At 38.6% G+C, this 14,121-nt stretch overlaps 1 protein-coding gene across 1 annotated transcript in view; it reads right to left on the bottom strand.

Annotated features, from left to right (window-relative positions):
• The window catches only part of il13ra2.L (interleukin 13 receptor subunit alpha 2 L homeolog), a 34,426-nt gene extending 25,597 nt beyond the window's left edge, over nucleotides 1-8,829 (bottom strand). Inside the window, 1 exon segment of the mRNA NM_001098708.1 lies at nucleotides 8,815-8,829. The gene's annotated coding sequence lies outside the window, so the exon portion shown is untranslated.
• Between the last annotated feature and the right edge of the window lie 5,292 nt (nucleotides 8,830-14,121).

The following is a 14,121-nucleotide window of genomic DNA, read 5'->3' on the forward strand; positions in this document are numbered from 1 at the left end:
ATGCGAGCGGTACTTTGCAAATGCGTGCAACCAGCCAGCGCCGATACCGCCCAGGTTGCCTAGGGCGCCTGGTCAGCCTGGCCCGGCTCTGGTGTTCTCTACTTTTAAGTGCACAAACGGGGGAATGTAATTAAAGTCACAAAGCGCAAAACAATTATCGACGATAAGACTAAAAAGCCACATCTCGCAATGTAATATTGTTCCTTAAACTGTTGCATTGAGAATTGTAATTGCGCATTGCGAATTGTAATTGCGCACTCTTAAGAAGTGATTGAAGGTGTCGTAATCTTTTGGAGCAAACATAGCACTTTTTCAGTAAGAAGTTTTATTACATTGACTGCGCATTGTCGCAAACTATAAAATTCGCAAATGGTCTTCCGCTGTCGGAAGTGGTCGCTTAACAGTTTCTGCGTTTGCAAAAGCTATATTAAATTCGCGCAAAGCAAAATTTGTTCCAGCAAAGGCATAACTTTTCGCATTGCGAATAGTTTTTCCATTAGTGACTTATATTACATTCCCCCCTATGAGAGTAAACGAGAAACAACTAGGGGCCGATTCACTAACTTCGAGTGAAGGATTTGAAGTACTTCGACCTTCAACTACGACTTCGAATCGAAGGATTCGAACTAAAAATCGTTCGACTATTCGACCATTCGATAGTCGAAGTACTGTCTCTTTAAGAAAAAACTTCGACCCCCCAAGTTCACCATCTAAAAGCTACTGAACTCAATGTTAGCCTATGGGGAAGGTCCCCATAGGCTTTCCTACGTTTTTTTGATCGAAGGATATTCCTTCGATCGTTGGATTTAAATCATTCGAATCGGTCGATTCGAAGGATTTAATTGTTCGATCGAAGGAATAATCCTTCGATCGTACGATCGAACTATTTGCGCTAAAATCCTTCGACTTCGATATTCGAGGTCGAAGGATTTTAATAACCAGTTAATTAACCCTCGATATTCGACCCTTGGTGAATCGGCCCCCTAGTGTTGCAATGAGCAGGAGTATATCCTTTCATTACAGTAGAACATAGATTTTCTTTACATATTTAGGTCAAATTCCCTACTTTTCTGTAACTGTTAAGCCTTCCTGTGCTTATTCTAAAGCCTTCACCCAGGGGACACCCAACAGTTTGGCAAACATTGGCCTAAGGTATCAAGTAAATGCCAATGTTTGCCTTTAGATATGTCCTGAGTCCTGACCATAAACAAAACATTATTGATAAGCATAAGACTGCAAGGAATGAGACATATTGTGAAGCATATTATTGTGATAGGTCATGCTATAGCTCAGTTTTATCATATATCTTGCTAATGAAAGGCAGGCTGAAATAATTTATTTACTATGAGTAGATGGAGACAAAAATACAATCACACACAGACAGGGAAACCTTGCTGCTTAAGGAATGCCTGTAGGGAGACCAGGATCTAGTGCAGTCAGAAAGAATGGCCGTTAGCCAAGAATGTGCTTTAAGACAGAAGTAGCTGAGTTCATTATTGTATCACAGTGAGGCAAGTCTCATCAGATTCTACAAAAAATGTAATGCACAGTACCTCTAAAGCCAATATTGACAGCAATAAAATGCATAAAAATGTGTGAAGGGAATACATTTTTTCGATGCTCATAGACAGGAAAAGAAAAAACTCAAGTTGAAAAAAACAAGAGTAGCATAAACATTAGCAGTGCCCTCAGGTGTTAAATACAAGGCAAAACACAGGCTACACAGATCTTGATGATCTAGCAATTGTGCCCATGGGATTAAAAAAATTGACCCAGTGCATTGCAGAAAATGAAAATGAGGTACATTGCATGAGTCTCATATGTCATATAAATAAAGAATTTAAACAGTGTATTCTTAATATTACAGTGGGGTGATGGCCAGGCCCAAATTTGCCAGCCAGGCACCCCAAGGCCAAGTCCCCATTGGACATTCCACCTCCTCCATTCTCCTCTGCTCCCCCCCCCAACCATTTCTATAAAATTAATTAATTAATTAAAAAACGTAGAAGCGGCTGGGCGGCATGTCGCCCCTTAATTTGTGCTGTCCTTGGCTTGGACCTTTGTCACTTTCTTTTACTAAGTTATAAAAGAGTATGAATCCAAGGTCTCACTTTAATATATTACCATAAACTTGAATTCACAGATTTGTTTTCTCTGTAAAATGTAAAACCTCTTCAGTAGCCAGAATGTTCATGTCTGAGACAATGAGATGTGTTCTTTTATTTATTGTGTGAAGGTACAATTATCCAAAATGCTTGGGACCTGGGGTTTTCCAGATAAGGGGTGTTTCTGTAATTTGGATATCCATACCTGTAGTCTATTAAAAAATTATTTCAAAATGAATCAAACCCAATAGGATTGTTTAGCCTGCAATAAGGATTAAAGGGGTTTGGTCGCCTTTAAATTAACTTTAAGGGGGCCATTTATTAAACCTTAAACCTCAATTATTGATATATTAGTTCAATTCATAAATGGCAGTTAGGTCTACTTCTTTTTAGAAAAAAATTAGATAAATTCAGGTTTTAGTAAATCAGCCCCTTAGTATGATGTAGAGCGGGAGATTCTGAGACAATTTGCAATTGGTTTTTATTTTTTATTTGCATTTTTGAGTTATTTAGCTTTTAATTCAGCAGCTCTCCACTTTGCAATTTCAGTTGGTTGCTAGGGTCCAAATAACCCTACCAATCATGCATTGATTTGAATAAGAGACTGGAATATGATTAGAGAAGGGCCTAAATAGAAAGAACAGTAATAAAAAGTAGTAATAACAATAAATGTGTAGCCCTACAGGGCATTTGTTTTTTTAGATGGGGTCAGAGACCCCCATTTGAAAGCTGGAAAGAGTCAGAAGAAGAAGGCAAATAATTCAAAAACTATATGGAAAAAATAATGAAGACCACTTGAAAAGTTGATTAGAATTGGCCATTCTATAGCACAGTAAAAGCTAACTTAAAAGTGAACCACCCATTTAATTACCGTATGTTAGTTAGGATCAAGTTCTAGGTACTGTTTTATTATTATTATGTTTTCTTATCAAGTATTTGATTAAAATAGAATCTATGGAAGATGGCAGTCCTGTAATTTGGAGCTTTCTGGATAACAGGTTTCTGGATTACGAATCTCATACCTGTACCTAGAAATGTGTACAGATATGGGACCTGTTATCCAGAATGCTCATGACCTGGGGTTTTCTGGATAACGGATCTTTGCGTCATTTGGGTCTTCATGCCTTAAGTCTACTAGAAATTAATTTAAACATTAAACAAACCCAATAGGCTGGTTTTGCTTCCAATAAGGATTAATTATATTTTAGCTGGGATCAAGTACAAGCTACTGTTTTATTTTTACAGAAAAAAAGGAAATCATTTTTAAAATTTTGGATTATTTGGATAAAATATGGGAGACAGCCATTCCGTAATTTCTGGATATCGGGTTTCTGGATAAGGGATCCTATAACTGTAATACTATTGTCTACTGTGTATGCATTTTAAATGTGTATAGGTGCACGTGCCGTTTGTTGGAGGTTGAAACAGAGAACTTCCACCAGCAATGTTTTGTTTTGTGCTTTTAAATTTATGTAGTTCCTTGGAATAAATGTGTTTCTCTATTAGGGATAGAGGGCACTTGCCCTTTGGTCCACTATGGGCAGTTTCAAACAGACCTGCTGCACCATTTGTGTGTCAATCACTGAACATCTATTAAAGAAGCGTATTGAACTGAATCACTATTGCGCTGGCGTCCGTTTTTTTTGGACAATTTTTTTTTGACGGCGGCGAACTTTCGGCAGCAAATTTTATTAGCGAATCGCGCTAATGAATTCACCCATCACTACTGGTTGATCGTTGAGCCATTGTTGAGCCATGGGCAGAGTGCTACTGGTCGAAGGTGGCTGTGTTCTGTTTGTGATCCAGACTTACTGTTTCTGTAAGTGGATAGAACCTCAGAGGCAGTTTGTTACTAATTTTCTTACAAAAAAAACAGTGTTTCTGGTTACGTCACCTGAGGGCAGAGACAGAGATTCTGGGAGATTAGTCACCCGGTAACAAATTGCCTCCCCACAGACTAGAATCTAAATCACTGGTAGGATGGCACTTGGAGCGATTAGTTTTCCAAAGTCGCCCTTAGTTTCCTCGTGAGGCAACTTCGGAAAATGAAGCGCCCCGGGTGCCACCCCGCCGGGGATATAGATTCTGGCCGAGGGGGAGGCAGTTCGGGGAGATTAGTCACCCAAAATAGAGTCGATTTGTCGCTGGGCGACTAAATCGCCCCGAAACTTCTCATCTGTCTCTGCCCTAAGGGAGAGGTTACATGGCTGCTACTCATTGGTATAATCTTAATATACAGGTATAGATCTGAAGTTTAAAGGGAAGACCATCATAGGCTGTTGTTAATTATAGGGCACATGCATCTACATTGTGGAACTGTGCTGCTGCAGGGCACATTTCTTACCAGTGAGTAAGTGACACCTTACATCTCAAATTAAATTGCTGTGTCATCAATAAGATGTACATATGTTACCAGCATTTCCATAAAAATATCACTTCAGGAGTTTTTGGTTATCCTGTTAGACAAGAGCTACAGAAGAGAAACTAGAGATGCCCAGGGGTGGATGACTAAGAAATGACATATACCTGAGTTCTGCAAATGTATATTATTCTACATAGTGAATCAGTGATTTTGTACATCTCGCACACAGTAATTGTGAACGTGGCAGTGCAATTATATTATATATATAAATATCATTAGCTGTTGCCATAGATAACTGGTTTAAAGCAAACTAATATTTCCATGAGTTTTTGTGATACATGAAAGCAGTCACAGAAGTTCATGTCAGCAATAACAATTACAGAAAGGCAATCTTCCATAGACTTCATTTTAATTAAATAATTACAGTTTTTAAAAATGATTTCCTTTTTCTCTGTAAAAATAAAACAGTACCTTGTACTTGATCCCAACTAAGATATAATTAATCTTTATTGGAGGCAAAGCATCCTTATTGGGTTTAATTAATGTTTAAATGATTTTATAGTAGACTTAGGGGGTTATTTACTAAACTCCGAATGCCTAAAACCCCCAAAATTCATGTTTTTTTTTTAGTATAAAATCCAAATTTTTTTTATTATCCCCCGAGAATGGAAAAAGTCAGAATCCAAAAATGCGTCATCTCAAACCTGCTAAGGTTGCATATAAGACAATGGGAGAAGTCCCAAAGATTTTTTTGATCCGAGACAGGTTTCGTGCAAGAACCCAAAGATTTTGGGGTTTTTGGGAAAAATCAGGAAAAAAATTAGTTTTCGGGTGGAAAAGCTGAAAAATTCGTATTTTTCACGATTTTTTAGTTTTTTTTTCCACCAAAATTTTTTTTTCAGAAAAGTAAATTAATAAATAAGGCAAAACCCCGTGCTGATTTGTTTTTCAGAAAAAATTCAGACTTTTATAAATAACTCCCTAGATGTATGAAGATCCAAATTATGGAAATAGCTCTTATCCAGAAAACCCCATGTCCCAAGCATTCTGGATAACAGGTCCCATTTCCCCAAGTAACACTGGCTAGTGATGGGCGAATTTATTCGGCAGGCACGAATTCGCAGCAAATTGTCGCCGGCGACCAAAAAACGGACGCCGGCGTAAAAGATGGACGCCTGGCGCCGTTTCGTGAATTTTTCGCCGTTTCGCTTTGTCGGCAAAGCGAAACGGCGAAAAATTCACGAAACGGCGCCAGGCGTCCATCTTTTACGCCGGCGTCCGTTTTTTGGTCGCCGGCGACAATTTGCTGCGAATTCGTGCCTGCCGAATAAATTCGCCCATCACTAGCCAGTGTTACTTGGGGAAATGGGACCTGTTATCCAGAATGCTTGGGACATGGGGTTTTCTGGATAAGAGCTATTTCCATAATTTGGATCTTCATACATCTAGGGAGTTATTTATAAAAGTCTGAATTTTTTCTGAAAAACAAATCAGCACGGGGTTTTGCCTTATTTATTAATTTACTTTTCTGAAAAAAAAATTTGCAAAATTTGCAAATTTGCCCCTCACTAACACTGGCTTTTGACAGATTAAAAGAGCATACATTTCCATAATTTCCATCTGTAGGCTGCTGGATCCTCACAGAGAGAAAGTACAAAACATTATTGTGAACCAATATGTATGTGTGTTAACCCTTTCATTATAACCAGTTACTACAGCAACTACAGCAACTTGAAAAACAATTTAGACATTTGCTAACAGGCACTTTTAATATCTGTAATCCATATTCTCTAGACACCGGGACGTTATGGACACATACTGTATAGGCAACCATCATCATCATCATCATCATCATTTATTTATATAGCGCTGTCAAGATACGCAGTGCTTTAACCAATAAAATGTATGGATTATTTTAAACTACACTAGAGAGATAAATATTAATATGCGATATTGTAGATCTCGGGCATTGCGGGTGTTTGAAAATAATCTGTATTCTAAAATCACGAACTAAAGTTAGTGACTGGGAATCTATTTATGACTTGGTAAATCGGTTGCTATTAATGGCAATTCTGCCCCTTACTCATCAAAATAAAGTTGGAGGACTAGGTTATTTAAATCTTTGTTGGGAATGCCTGAGCTGACTTGGTTGCAGGTCTTTTTCTGTATACTAACACTATAGACGAAAGAAGAAGAAGGAACTACAATTATTTTGATGCAAATTGGCATATTTTTTACCTACAATGCAGACTTTTCCCATAGGAATACCATATTAATGTATGTAGCATAGTGATAATTAAGCCACTACATATACATTTTGTAAATTTGATTCAAATGACCATCTATTTAGTCTGATGAATGAGCATGGTCTAGGAAAACACTTAGCAGCTATTTTATGTCACCATCTGTCATTTTTTTTTTTTTAAATGATGTGGGCCCTAATCTAAATTATAAATAAAACATTGTAATTTCAGTTATCTAAGATTATTTTGCTTTTCTCCAGAATTGAGATAAGCCAGTTTAATTAGCATTGTTCCCTTTCTTGTCTGACAAGCATATAAATAAGGGATGATTCATGATTGCATCTGACCCTTGAATGCTGGCTGCCTGAAGTCTGACCACAGGTTATTCATTCTTGGATGATACACGTGGAAGAATGAACTCACTTCAGTTTTGCAGGGCTTGAACAACATATGTATGTAATAGGTGATTTAAGCTAAATTGTTTTATTAGATCATAGTTCTAGAATAGTATAGTCTGCCTATTGGGGCACTTACTCATAGACTGAGCTTTTCAGTAAGGAACCCAATAGGCGCAAAACGCATTAGGCCATTCCTATGACCTAATAAAATAATTACATTTTTATAATACTGCTTTTGACTTTTTGAGAGACTCACAATACTTTTCTTATTGCAGGATTCATTATCATATACCCTTGCACTGGGCCACTTGTTAGACACTCTCCTTATACTTAGCCATTTGGCTACTCTAAATTCTGCGCAAAGGCAGTGCAGGTATAAGAACTGTTAGGGTCAGGGCACACGCTCAGATTCGGGGAGATTAGTCGCCCGGCGACAAATCTTCTCTTCTTTGGATCCACTAATTTCCCCAAAACTGTCTCCCGCCGGCTAGAATGTAAATTGCCGGCAGGATGGCACTCAGAGCATTCCCTTTTCCGAAGTCGCCCGAAGTATCCTCGTGATGCAACTACAGGCAACTTCGGAAAACGAAGTGGTCTGAGTGCCATCCCGCCATCGATTTACATTCTAGCCAGCGAGAGGCAGTTTAGGGAGAACTGAAGAAGAAGAGGAGATTTGTCGCCGGGTGACTAATCTCCCCGAATCTGATCGTGTGCCCTGACCCTTATCAGGAAACCCATTAACCATATAGATCCAAATTACAGAGAGGCCATCTCCCATAGACTCCACTCATTATATACACAAATGTAAAGATACAGAAGGCTATATGCTTTAACCACTTGAAAAAATTACGCTTACAATAGACCTGGATCACAATAAAGATTCAGTAGAATTCAACAGATACATTTAAAGCCAATCTCCACCCAAAACAGAATTTGAAAGAATTTAAAAAATTCAATTCTAAGCTATTTTTTAATATAATTAAAAATTTTGAGCGGTTTAACAGTTACTTGTAAATGGAACTCCGCCTGAAAGCAGTGTGTATTTATGACTTTTTTTTCTCTGGCTCTGACTCTCAAAACAAAGTAGCACAAGACAGTTCTTCTCCAAGACTGTTATTCAGCTTCTTCTGCTACATGGTTACAGGAGTCAGAACCAGTAGTGCAATGAATATTAAAAGCCAGACAATTTTTTTTTTAAAATCACAATTACATATATTATAAATGCATTAAAGCTGAATTTATGTCAAGTTGCTCATAGTTATACTCATTATGGAAAAGGCTGTTTTAGTTTGGAGCTCCCTTCCCTATAATTTATAAACAAGCTCCAGTAAACAGAGTAAATAAAGTGCACTGACTGCACTGGAGGTGTTCATAATATAATACACTAAATAAGACATCATTACAGGGACTATAAAATACTGTAGAACTATGATTCCTATGAAGCTTCTATACTGAAGCAAACTTTATAATGAAAGGTATGAAATAAAACATTTCTGTTCACAAACTAGTTAAGTCAAAACAAGACTAATATAAAAGAATATCAGCTATACTAGTTAACTAGAAACACAGAGAGAAAATATGAAAATTGTGTAACTATGTTCAGACCTGTACAGAAACATAAATGTACAATATTTGAATAAAGTATCCAACTAAAGGCAGATGTAACATCTTCTATCCATGCACACAGTAATCACAACGCTACTTACACCCTTGCATGTGCAGATATCCCCTGAGTGTTATAACAGCAGCACTGAGCTTCATTTATAAAGTCTAAAGAGTAGGTGTGTCTTGCAGTATCTGCCGTATCATACGGGACTAAGTTTCAAAAGTCCAGGCTTGCAATTTGAATGCTAGAATGTCTTTCTAATGTTAGAATTTTTTTTTTTGCTATTGTAATAGTTCATAGTTCATAAATTTGCACCTTCACCCGCTACAGTTTCTACTCTGAGTTTTAATGCCTATCAAATTAATCATATTTCTTTAGGCAAAGGAATGAGAAAAGGTGTCAGGGACACTTCTTCTTTTCATGGCATGCTCGGGATGCAAAAGCAGGTGTTGTATTACTCATAGAAATGTCTCCTATTTTACTTTTTTAACATAAGCATTTAACCCTATAAGTGCAGCATGTGTTTGAAATTGGCATGTCAGAGAAACACACAGCGTGGCATAGATTAAGAGAAACACAGGGTAGGGGAGATCAATTAAATATTTTCATTTAGAACAGATAAGCTGTGGAATAAAATAGCTCCTTAATTTAGAAACCATAAATAAACTCAAGCAACCAACTACCATAATATTAATGTAAGTATTCATTTATAAAGCACTAAATTAGGGAAAAGGGACAGGAGCGCTCCAACCCCCCGCCGTATGTTTAATTCAATATATTGGAATCCTTTTCTGTCTAGCGGTTATTTTTACGTTCATAAAGACTTGCTCACAGCTGTTCTAAAGTGGTTCGGGTGCACTTGCCCAAAACCCTCCGCTTTAAACTTTCCAATACAATAAGTTGTGGGTCACTCACAGCTCCAATTCGGTGGCCCGGGTGCTGCGCCCCGAACCCTCAGCATGGGGGAGACATCAAGACTTGGAAATCGGCAGTTTGGCACGCACTCAACAGGACTCCAGACAGTGGTAAAATATCTCTTTACTTTATTGCACAAACATCTATCGTCGACGATAGATGTTTGTGCAATAAAGTAAAGAGATATTTTACCGCTGTCTGGAGTCCTGTTGAGTGCATGCCAAATTGCCGATTTCCAATTCTTCATCTATAAAGCACCAACATATTCCACAGTATTTGACAAGAGCTGACAACCCAAGTAGTGATGTAATGGCCGGTCTGAAACCCACAGGTCAGGTGGATCCAGGCCGACGGGTCGAATTTGCCACCAGCCTGTCCACTTCCTGACCTCTCTGTGACATTTAAAGGAGAAGGAAAGTCTGTTTGCACTTGAGGGTGCCAAATGTTAGGCACCCAACCTGATTGTATTGACTTACCTGAAACCCCGGGTCGGTGCTCCTATCAGTAGAGAACTGCACAGGCCCGGGGGTTTTCTAGCGAGCACCACAGAAAGATCTTCTTCCGGCTTCTTCTTTCTTCAAATTTCCCTGGGGCAAACGCATGAGCAGTAGAACGAAATAGCTGACTTTTTAGTTAAAAAAAGAAGAAAGCAGGAAGAAGATCTCTCCATGGTGCTCGCTGGTATAACCCTGGGCCGGTGCAGTTTTCTGCCGATAGGAGCACTGGCCCGGGGTTTCAGGTAAGTCAATACAATCACTTGGGGTGCCTAACGTTTGGCACCCCCAAGTGCAAACAGACTTTCCTTCTCCTTTAATGCCCCACAAGAGACAGAGCATCCCTTGTTCATATACTCACACTCACCCCTGATGACACCAGAGAAAGGTCAGGGAACGGGTATTTCAGGTGCAGGTTTGGGTCTCTTGGGTTGAGTGTGGGCCAAATATTTTTCTATCCGCACATTACTAAAAACCATGAAAGCAGTTAATTAGGACTGCAAGGACTTACAGTTTAAAAGGAGAGGGGATAGCTGAGACTTTAACTATGCAATAGCATAGAGGAGATTAATGATGGAGAAATAGCTGAATAGTCAAAAAATTCACAGCAGAATCAATGAGATAATAAAACTAACCGTAGCGCTGGATATTATGCCAAGAGGCAACCTCTGGAAGACATTAGGGGAATTTCCCATGGCAATATTACCAGGCTTAGGCTGTCCCTTTATCTTATTTTAATCACATGACCCCCAAAAAATCCCATCAAATCAAATCAAACCACATAGATTGCTCTGGGCAATACTGCATTCTTTCCTCTGTTTATTCAGTCAAAATAGTAGACTTACAGTATGAAGATCCAAATTAGAGAATTGCCTGTTATCTGGAAAACCCCGGATCTCCAGAATTCTAGATAACAGATCCCATTCCAATCTTTGTGTGTGTATGAAATGTGTATGTCTATAGATATGTGTGCATTAGTATGCATTTGTATGTTTTGTGTGCATACATGTTTTCCAAAAGGATCCATAATTAGTGTTGGCGAATTTGTCCCGTTTCGCAAAAAAAATTTGCGAATTTCTCATAAAATTTGCGAAATAGCGAAAAATCCCCGGCATCTTATTTTGGACGCCGCAAATTCGTGCCTGGCGAATAAATTTGCCCATCACTATCCATAATAAGTCAGCCTTATATCTGTCCAGCATCTGTAAATACACCAGGAAACCAAATATCCAGAAAGCTTTGAATTATGGAAAGACCATCTCCAATAGAGTCCATTTTAAACATATAATGATATATTGTTTTCCATTTCCTTTTTCCCTTAGATGTGTGCTGTTCCAGTACACATTTTTAAATGTTAGCTTTACCAACGTTGGCTTAAATGGGGTTGTTCACCTTCTCATTAACTTTTAGTATGATGTAGAGTGTGATATTCTGAGACAATTTGCAGTTGGTTTTTATTAATTGTGTTTTTTGAGTTATTTAGCTTTTCACTCAGCAGCTCTCTAGCTTTTCATTTTAGCAATCTGGTTGCTGGGGTCCATGTTACCCTAGCAACCATGCAATGATTTGAATAGGGCACTGGGATATAAATAGGAAAGGGCATGAATAGAAAGATGAGTAATATAAAGTAGCAATAATAATACACCTGTAGCATTACAGAGGATTTGTTTTAATATGGGGTCAGTGACCCCCATCTAAGAGTTGGAAAGAGTCAAAAGAAAAAGACAAATAATTAAAAAGCTATAAAAAATAATTAATGAAGGCTGTTTGAAATGTTGCTTAGAATTGGCCATTTCATAACTTACTAAAAGTTTACTTTAAGGTGACAGAGACAATTATGGCCCTGTTAAAAGAAATGTAAGATCAACTTACTGACACTTAAAGCAGGCGCTACTATGTAATTTTGTATTGGGTAATATTTGTGTCAAATATAGACCTCGTGAGACTAGGTGGAGGTCCTGATTGATCCAAAGAGAAAGCATGTTGTTGTAATTACAGAACCTTTATACTGGATACTATAAAACAGAATTCTAAATATGGGTTTAGTTTGCTCCAAACCTCAGAACGTTTTGCACACATGTTCTGAATCTATGCATCAGGCAGTGGCATTCTCTGTTCAACTGCATATAAAGTTTTTATTTCCTTAGAATTTCCTAGCCACCATAGCTTTCCTGAGAATGGGTGTGTCTTTCAATGCAATGTTTATATTCATGGATATCAAGCACCACAGTATAATCAAGCTCAGTACAAGGATTAGATGGTTATGAATATAACTGACATACAAGGACTTGTTCAGCTTCAGAGATTTAGTGGATTCAGAAGGGAATATGCCCACAAGCCTGTGAATTAAAAAGAACGATTTGTGTTATAGTCTCCAAGCTGTCAGTTTATTTTTAGTTTATTTTTGGAATGGTTTGCTAAAAGAAAATTAAAGGGGAACGATTATTAAAATAATTTCAATATATGCTGCAGTTAAGGTAATGTTTATCAATTCCTTAATTACATTAAATTGAAAATTCTGCCATTTGATTAAATTGTGGACTTTGCAGATTTTTGCCATAGCATGGAGAACTAAAGCTCAACTAAAGAAGTAGAAAGAAATGTCGTACATTATGTTTTGGGCTTCAGTACCAGCCCAAGGCAACCACAACCCTTTAGCAGGGAAGATCTGTGTCTCCAAAGATGCCCCAGTAGCTCCCCATCTTCTTTTCTGCTGATTCACTGCAGATGCTCTGGACTGCTGCCATTTACTGAGCTTAGGGATCCACTCACAATATACTGAATATAAATATACTATAAATGTTACAATACAAAGCAGATTAGTGAATAATTCAGATTATTGGTACATGGCAGCTCAGAAACCAGCACAATTAGCACCAGAATGTAATATTCAGCCCTGTAGCACCAGCTTATATGAAAGGCAAACCTCATTATCTGCTTGATAATTTGCAACAACCCCTAAGAGCTGCTTAAAGAAGAAGGAAAGTCATTAACCACTTGGGGGTGCCAAATGTATTTACTTACCTGAAACGCCGGGCTTGTGCTCCTATTCCTGCGAGCACCCAATGGGGGCACTCCTCTTCCGGCTTCTTCTTTTTCGTTAAAGTTCGGCTTTTCGCTCTACTGAACAGCTGCAAGAAGAAAGAAAGAGCTTTTACATTACATGTCTGATGCCCATGTTCCTGTATGAGGGGGCTGCTATATTCGTGCAGCAGGGGTCCATTAGCATTGTGTAAGGAACTGGGTGGGGATAAGTTGGCAGCGGGAGGTGGAATTTAAAACTGGGCTCTTGGGGTGGTAGTCCTGGTGTGCCCCGGACACCCCAGTCTGAGAAGAGTGCATGTAGGTGGGATGCACAGAATCCTAGATTCAACCGAATCCAAGACTTTTTTTTTTTTGGGCAGAACTTGAATTAATCCAAAACCGAGTGCCTGCCCAAACTGAATCCAGACTCTTAGGGGGTTATTTATCAAAGGTAGAGTTGTTTTTTCCGAAAATTCACCTTTTTAGGGGTATTTTTTATAACCCAAAGCTGGAAATAGCTCAAATCCAAAAATATACCATGTAAAAACTGTCAAGGTCATGTAGAAGTCAATGGCAGAAGTCCCTTGAACCATTTGAAGATGTCTGTAGCCTTCATGATGTTTTTTTTGTGGGTTTCGCTTGAAAACTTGAACAATTTGCGTATTGAAGGTTTTCACTAGTGATGGGTGAATTTATTCGCCAGGCGCGAATTCGCGGCAAATTTGTGCGTTTCGCCGCCAGCGAATAAATTTGCAAAACGCTCGCGAAAATTCGCGTCAAAAATTGCCGGCGTCAAAATTTTTTTTTCCGAAAAAACGGACGCTGGCGTCGAAAAAACGGGCGCCGGCGTCAAAAACGAGACGCCGACGCCATTTCGCAAATTTTTCGCCGTTTCGCGAATTTTGCGCGAAATTCGCAAATTTTTCGGCGAAGCGAAATGGCGTAAATTCGCCCATCACTAGTTTTCACCCTGA

Source organism: Xenopus laevis, chromosome 8L (genome assembly GCF_017654675.1).
Source record: "Xenopus laevis strain J_2021 chromosome 8L, Xenopus_laevis_v10.1, whole genome shotgun sequence".
Lineage (NCBI taxonomy): Eukaryota > Metazoa > Chordata > Amphibia > Anura > Pipidae > Xenopus > Xenopus laevis.